The following is an 8902-nucleotide window of genomic DNA, read 5'->3' as shown; positions in this document are numbered from 1 at the left end:
TTTACTAACAAATATCCTTCTCCCGTGATACCCAGTCCTTATTCGATCTACGTTCTGATCAAAGAACTCTGGGAGTTATCAGAAGTTGCACATTGAAGGTTGATTTGCCAGTCCCAGGTCTGATTATCAAGGAGTTCTCTGTACAATTTCAGTTAATCCCGATCAGTAAAGACTGTCCCAGAAAGTATGGACGCAACCAAAAACCGCTAACCACTTGTGCAGTTGTTTATTCGTTTTCATTAGTTTGTTTCGAAATGCGAGGACTTTCAGCAGAACAACGTCGAAAAATTGTGTACAAATGGTTCACAGAACGCGAACTGTCACTTAGAAAGATAGAAAAAATGGAAGGAATAAGTGAAAAAGCCGTGCGAAATGCAATCAGGAAGTTCGGTGAGGATAACATCTTTGAGGATAAACCGAAAACGGGTCGAAAATAAGGTCATGCTAACCCTCAGTTGGATAAACGTATACTGAAGGCGTTTGAGCAAAAGAAGGAGGGGATGTGGCCAAAAAAGTGGGCACTTAGAAGTCAAATGTTCTTCGTGCTAAAGAACGTTTGAAACTTCGAACCTATAAGAAGCAGAAACAACCAAAACGTAGTCCGCAACAAGAAGCATCGATCAGGCCGAGGGTTCGAAAGCTGTAAAATACGATTCTTGCTGGAAATTTGAACTGCATAATCATGGACGACGAAACCTTCGTGAAACACGATTACAAATCCTTACCAGGACCACAATATTATCCGGTGCGAGAAGAGCAAGTGTTAAAGCAGTCCAAGACATCGATTGAAGTCGAAAAATTTGGTAAGAAAGCTATGGTCTGGCAAGCAATTTGTAGCTGCGGTAAGATTTCGAAACCCTTCATCACCACTGATTCAATGAACAGCGCAATATATATCAAGGAATGTTTACAAAAACGACATCTACGCATGATTCGAAGTCACAATGATCTTGTCGTCTTCTGGCCAGATCTTGCTTCTTGCTATTACTCGAAATCAACGGTAGAATGGTTCGACCAATTGAGGAATTTTGGGCATTAACGAAGGCACACCTTAGGAAACATGTCTCGGCAGCCGAAACCATTCAACAGTTCGAAAAAGATTGGAAAAAAGTGTCAAAACTTGTCGCCACGAAGTCTGTACGGAACGTTCGCAAGAAGGTGCGCCAGCTAGTCTACAATGGCTAAGTAGCAAATGTTGAGAATATTTTTTTTCTTTTTATGCGATGTTCACCTACCCATAGACCATTTGTGTAGAAACAGAAAAAGAAAATTATAGAAAGATAGTACTCAAGGGAGAGCAAGGATGTGAATATATAGAACGGAAAGGTGAGAAGTGACAGAGAGTCATTTAAGCAAGCAGAAATCTTCTACTTTTACCTTCTACCAGAGGAGTTGGGCTTAGGCATCTGAACAATGCGAATCACCCAAGTCTCTGGTATGTTGAAAAATAGTGATAAAGATCTTTTACCATTTACTATCCGAACCGGCACTTTCTACTTGCGACGGCATTCTCACACACAATGAGTTCTTCACTGCATGGATGTTTTTTCTTGATCTCTATACGGCTAGTTGAACATCGGAATGGAAGGTTTGTTCTGGTAACTTTCCTTCTGCCGGTTCGGATAGTAAATGGTAAACGATCTTTATCACTACTTTCTGACATACCAGAGACTTGGGTGATTCGCATTGTTCAGATGCATAAGCCCAACTCCTCTGGTAGAAGGTAAAAGTTAAGTTACTAGAAGATTTCTGCTTGCTTAAAGTTACTAGAAGATTTCTGCTTGCTTAAATGACTCTCTGTCACTTCTCACCTATCCGTTCTATATATTCACATCCTTGCTCTCCCTTGAGTACTATCTTTCTATAATTTTCTTTTTCTGTTTCTACACAAATGGTCTATGGTTAGGTGAACATCGCATAAAAAGAAAAAAAGAAATATTGACTACTATACTTAGTCGTTAAAAAATGAAAAGAACAATTCTGTTGTTGTAGTCTAATATTATCAGTATATGGAATAAAATTTGAATATCTAACACATGTCAATTATTTACAGCGAAATCAAAGTGCGTCCATACTTTCTTGGACAGTCTTTAACGGAGTAGCAACCGGAGGTGGTCGCTCAAATTCAAGAAAGTCTACTCTTTTGATTACATTTCATAAATTGATTCATGATCCTCAGAACGGAATTTTCAATTTTCGTTTAGCTGAGTGCAAATGGAAACAACAAAAAATTTAAAATGGTTTCACCACATCAATTTTGTTCGTGTGCTATTCGACCTCGCTACCGCTCGGTAGGAATTAACTAAGATAAAAAACCTAGCTTTGAGTAGGCCGGGCATCCGAGTTAGTTGCAGATTTGTATGCGAGAGGACGCTGGCGCTTTCAGATTCGGATATCTGAACGTACAAGTGACGTAACCGACAAACCGCTTATTTCTAAACGCTCGATTTTCTCGGAGATGGCTCAGACGATTCAAACAATCGATAGTTCTATTCCATAATTTCATTAGAAATGGTCTCTTAAACTCAAGCGGATTCGCAGAGAAAGATTTAAAAAAAAAATTTGTCCGAAGTGGAATTCAATCTCGACTCTCTACCCTCTTTGATGGTTATTCAAGATTAAAAATCTTTGAACTTTTGCCGTGATGTGGCAGCATATCCTACAATTTTGCATCGGAACTTTTTTAACATGCTCGTTTGATACGCCTTAAAAAAATGAGAGTGACCTCTATTTTTATTTCCCCCATATTCATACAACTGTTCCACGAAATAATGCAAACACTGTTTCACTTAAAGAAAATTACAATACTTTTATATGAACTTAAACACATATTCACATAATTTATCTGGAAATAAAAAAAAAACTTTTTCATTTATTCCAGGACTGGGGAAGTAAAATAATTTCAAAACTCATAATAAGTAAATTTCAATGAATCTAATATTGTCACGATACTTCTTATTCGATTATTTAATAATGATTATATTTGGGAATGGTAGGATAAACTTTCCTACATTTTCGAAATTCGGAAGCACTACGCAAACTAATGTTGTCATTGCCGTGTAGATCATCGAAAATGGTTGAAATGGTGGTATGACATCATTCTATTAGTCAACAGTGAGATGCTCTAACGATTTTTTAAAGTCCTACAAAGTGCATAAAAGTATGGATAATATTTTCAGATTTTTTTAATTGTGTTGTAATGAAAAATGATGTGGTGGAGTAAATCCGACACCTATTTTTATCGAATTTCTTAATTAAATTAAGAAGAATTTTTGATATGAATAACATGCTATGTATAGAAAGTTGCGCAGAGGCCCAACCTGTTATTTGGTATACATAACGACTTGATCAGTAAACTGTTTTATAGCCATTTACAATATCAATTTTTTTTCACCTTATCCTAATAATGAGAACATTCGATCGCATAAGCAAAGTCTTGGCATTACATTCCTTTTGTGGAATTTGGCCTTTTTGTTTTAACAGACTTCGCATCCGATTCTAAGTGTACAGAATCATTGCATGGCTAGTACCATGGATCCTACTGACACTACGAATCCTTCCAGGTCGGGGCTCGAACATACGACAACTGGCTTGTAAGACCAGCGTCATATGCATTGCACCGCCAACCCGGGAAAACGTGTAACTCGATTTAACTTTTTTTACTGTGGTAAGTGGATAACGAATAACAGATGAATGATAAACACCTAACACCTAACGAATGAGAAGAATTCTTCGAGCAGAATAAGTAAACGAACATACTTTGCTTATCTACAAACCTGAATGTTATTTACACTAGGTGAAACTCAACACATGATTTGCAACATTTTAATGAATGACGCATCACATTTATGTTCTAGTTTTTGCCGTTTTTCTTCACAGAGATAGAAAATAATGACAATTACATTCTTGTAGAAGGTTTCAACGTTCATCATATTTAGCGTATTTAGTTTCATAGCCGGTCAATCTAATGAGTTTCATTTACTCCTTTTAGGTTGGTTAACAGCTTTTGTAGGACCAGCTTAATCCTATGCACGTAAATAATTATCTAGCATGATATATCTTTCATAAATATGCAAACTACTCTGACCTTAAAAGCCACCTACTTTACAATTATTTAGCAGTATATTATCTGTCATGGTGTCATAAATGTGGACAAGTCGTAGTTCGTATAAGTTGCTGGAGTACTGTCTGTTTCTTAACACTACCACCAGAGGTTGATAGCATAAACAACCATTTTCAAGATCAGCTCGCACCTCCAAGAAGATGAATTTTAGTCAATCACTTTTATAGCCGCACCTAATACTAACTTCGTTGTGGATAACCATATCCTCATTCTCAAGCTAGATATATATATATATATATATATATATATATATATATATATATATATATATATATATATATATATATATATATATATATATATATATATATATATATATATATATATATATATATATATATATATATATATATATATATATATATATATATATATATATATATATATATATATATATATATATATATATTTGTTTTTAAGCTACCAACTTGCCGACAGTTATGAAAATCACAAAACTGCGACAGTGTGCCAAACAAAGTGATTTCATAATGGAAACCTATGGTTTCCAAACTCATTCTTTCCGTTATCAAAGAACTTCTTAAAATTGTATTTTTGGACATTGAGATATTATTTTATACGGCCTGCGTACAGCAGTACTGTATCCGCATAACATCGGAAAGCTAAAACAAATAATTGCTTTTGATAAATTTTCTATGAAAGGAAATTACTTGCAAAAACATCCACGCCCTTGCAAGCGGCCTTCCGGTAGTTAACCATGGCGGACGAGTTCTTTCTTCTTTTTATCTATTAATTCCTGTTAAGTTTTCGCAATAAAATTGTTGGAGTAGATTTTGCGCTTCATTCTTGAAATTCTTGATGGGACGCATCTGGGGGACGTTGGGCGGGTTCGCTGATTTGGGCACCAAATTGATATTCAGCCGCTCCATCTCCTCCAACGATCGATTCAAGTAGTGGGCCGACGTCAGATCCAACCAGAACACCGCATATTCGCCCTTATGGTAAGTCTTGATGAACGACGCAACTTCCTGAGGAACTTGGTGTGTGAAAAGAACTTCACCTCGGAGTTCACTTCCTTCTTGGTAAAGTAAAATACGAAGTGCCCTGACAGTAGTTGCCGTAGGTACAAGAGGTCTCGTCGTCCTTCTCAACCTTCACGTCGACATTCGCCAGGAAAAACTAGTTTATCATTTTATTTAGCCGCTGCCGCTGCGTCATTGCCTGCAGTTCCGAAACCAGTGGACGCGACTTTTGCTTCCTGACATGTATGTTCATGTTCGATCTCCCGGTCAAGCACAAGTAGCGATGTAGCCTCTTTTGCATCGGTCTTTCTCCTCAGCTTCTTTGGAGCTTCTTTGGAGCTTAGGGTGGTCAGCCGTCCGAAACCGGGCTTTCTTTCGATGCTCTTATTTTTGTCTTATAGTGCCAAGATGTATATACCGGAATGGGCATATCCGGCGTCCACAAAGTGCTGCACGATGTCCGTTTTCGATGCGGCGGGGTGTCATTCTTTGAACGGAGTTTCTTCACTGGTCACCATCACGGTTTTTATTATAAAAATTTATTATTCAGGTCAATTAGCCTACAAGCTTTACGTGGCCGAATGAGCCATGTTTTTATTAGAAAAAATAATTTTTTTACCATTGCATCTCGTTGTCACCCTTTTTCTAGGGGGAGAGAAGCTTCTATTTTTATCTTGCGATGATTGAGGGACACTTTGTTCGTGACTCGTCTCGTCATCCATTGCATTGCATCGGTGGTATCGTTGTTGGTTTCCAATTTTTCTTCGTATTCCTTGTAATTCACAGTCTTTGGTTCGTTGTTAGTTGCTGTAGACGCGCCTTGTTGTGCATTGATTACAGTTGCTGGTTGGTTTGATGGTGCAGCAAGAGTACTGCGCTCACTAGTTTCCGTTGTTGAGCGGTTACCCTTGTTTTTGTTTGAAGATGTCCTTTTCGCAGTTTCAGTGCAAGGTTTGCCGTAGTGTGCAGGTTGTTTACAAAACTGACATGTAACCAGTTGGTTTTCATACGTAATCAGCGTTTTACACGGATCACAAATGATATAAGATGGAATTGCTTTACGTAGTTGCATACCTACCACTCGCACGCCATTCCGGATACCTGGAAAAAAAATTCCGCCATACTTCCCTTTTGATGGAAAGAACTTCACCGTACTGCGACATACTTTCTCGAACAAACTTATCGCTGGTCTGCGGGGGAAGGTCATGCACGCGTACTTGTATGGCATTGTCCACCATGTACACAGGGATTTTATATTTAACATTGTCATGATGAATACTGTGCACCCTGTCATTAACCGAATCAAATGCAATTGCTTCTTTTTCACGTTTGAACATAATGTACACACAGTTAGAAGCCTTGTTGAATTGAATCTCACTTACATCATTAACGTTTAGATGCATTCGTTCCTTAAGCAAGATTTCAATTTCGATTGCTACTGGTCTAACTTTGCAGCGCTTGAAATCAATACGAATTGAATTTGATCTTGTAGGACAAGTTTCAGGCTTTGTTAAATCGTTCACTACACTGTATTGTACTTGTTTCTATCGTCTCGACCGTAAGCAACTTTCGACTGTGTCGGATGAGATGCGAACACGAACTGACCATCACGGTTAGAGTTCAACTGATATTTCAAATTTTGTCTGCTGACTCATGGGTTACTCATGATTAATGCTGCATGTGTTGTTTCGTCAGTTCGGGTGAAGGTAAACCCATGTAAAATCGACAATTTTTGTCAATTTTTGAAATGTCCACGCTAAAAACACAATTTCGCAGCTCTTTACGGATCATATAGAACATAAAGGATTTGAGCGACGTTCATTCAATATAAATGGATGCCGTTGAATTGTATCATTATCCGAGTATCTATTTCAGAGTTATGATTTGATGAGAATGATTGGCTTAAAATGTTTATTTAAACTATGTAGTCGAAATCTGTTTTAATGCTCAAAATTATGCCATGACTCATAAACAGTAATCTGGATACGGAGCTGTAAATAAGTTGGATTTCACAGCAGACTGATCAGAACGTAGCATGCAATATCGAAAGCTAAAAAACGAGCTTTCGTATGGCAAAAAGAACTGAACATAAAGGTACAAATGAGAAATTTGGAAGTCGGTTTTCCGGAGTAACTAATTCCTACGATTTTTTACAGTAAATTTGCAGGTTGAATGTCGCAAGATTCTGTTAATAAATTTGTTCCAGATCTGAAGTATCTAAGATCAAAACGCAATTGAACCCTCGCGGTTTAATTAAAGGATTTATCTTGAATGCTAACATATTAGTTTCTACTATAAGAAATGATGGGCCAAATGAATAAAATGTTACAAGTTTAAGTTTTAGTGTGCTATGCTTTTCCTACCGAAGCTCAATTTTATTTTCAATGGAAAATGTGAAATATTTTGAATGCTTTGTCTCAACTGATGATTCTAATAATTATGATGAATTTGTTATACTTTTTTAGTACTTAAACCGATCCGTATTTTTAGTTTTTTCATACCTTATTTGAAACATATCTAGTTTTAGATCTCAGGAGCATCATAGTCAATTTACTATCAACAGTGTCTTACTAAATAGCACGCTAGCACTTAATATAAGATCATTATGAATTAGATACCAAACCACGTTCGATAGGAATGAAATGCCTGGCAAGTAAGCCAAACTTTTTAATTGCAATATGCTCTACTCTACTGCGTTATTCGATACTTATCAAGCAATCTTCAATTAATGAAGCTGCTTACACGGTTTGCCATTTGAGCGTTTATAATGAGGCATTTATATGCACGGAAGCCACGAACAAGTTAAAGATCAATTTCTTGTGTTCTTAACCCTCAGGGTACGGACTATAAAAAAGTTACGTTCAGTACGGACAGGGTTAGCCTAACCCGGCGACTTTGATTGGGTGTATATCGAGCTGTACTTTGTCAATTTGAATAATTTTTTTTTATTTTGTGTGAAATTGTCTCAAAAATATAATAGAGTTGTCAGATTAATCATTTAACTGATTGAAAAAAAAATATAATGAAAAATGTGAACGGGTCTTGAATTTTTTTTGTAAAAAACGTTTTTTTTTTTCAAAATGCTGTAACTTTTTGAAAAAAAAAATATTAACATTGTATAACTCGCGTTTGAAAGGTAAAAAGTAGTTCTTACAAATGTCCATAACGGTTTTTTGATTTATTCCAAAAACTATATTTTTTTTGAAAAATGAAAATACGCGTTTTTTCGAGTTAGCGAAAAAACGTTGTTTCGTTGATTTATGATGATAAAGGTTAAAATTAATTACTTTGAGCGTAAAAAAATTGTTTCTCAGATATTGTTGAGTAGTAATATAAATAAATACCAAACATAATTGTTAAAGGCGAATATTTATTATTAAAAAGTTACACAAGTCATGTTACGTAATATTGCCGCACTCGCAGCACAGTTTCGCTGTTATTTAGTTATTTTGAGGTTAGAATCTACAAAATTAAGTATAGAGTACGTATTCTTACTTACCTTTTTATTCCTCAGCGGCAAACAGACGAAAATTAAAATTAATTTTTTTGAAAATTTTGGATTTTGTAACGTTCGATACGGACTGGGTGTACCACACCCGAGCACAATGTTTAAATGTGTCTAGCTCGGACACAAAGCGGAGACTGACTCTGCCGCTTGGGCCTCTAATAGTGTGTACCTATAAGTTTTTTCCCCCCCTGGCCCGGACCCCCCTCGCCGACTTCTCTTCGTATGGCGCTTCTTTCAAATTTCGCTCGGGTTACGGTAACCCAGTCCGTACCCTGAGGGTTAAGATTGCTC

This window comes from Malaya genurostris, chromosome 1 (genome assembly GCF_030247185.1).
Source record: "Malaya genurostris strain Urasoe2022 chromosome 1, Malgen_1.1, whole genome shotgun sequence".
In the NCBI taxonomy this organism is placed as follows: Eukaryota; Metazoa; Arthropoda; class Insecta; order Diptera; family Culicidae; genus Malaya; species Malaya genurostris.
This window is presented reverse-complemented; position numbering follows the sequence as displayed.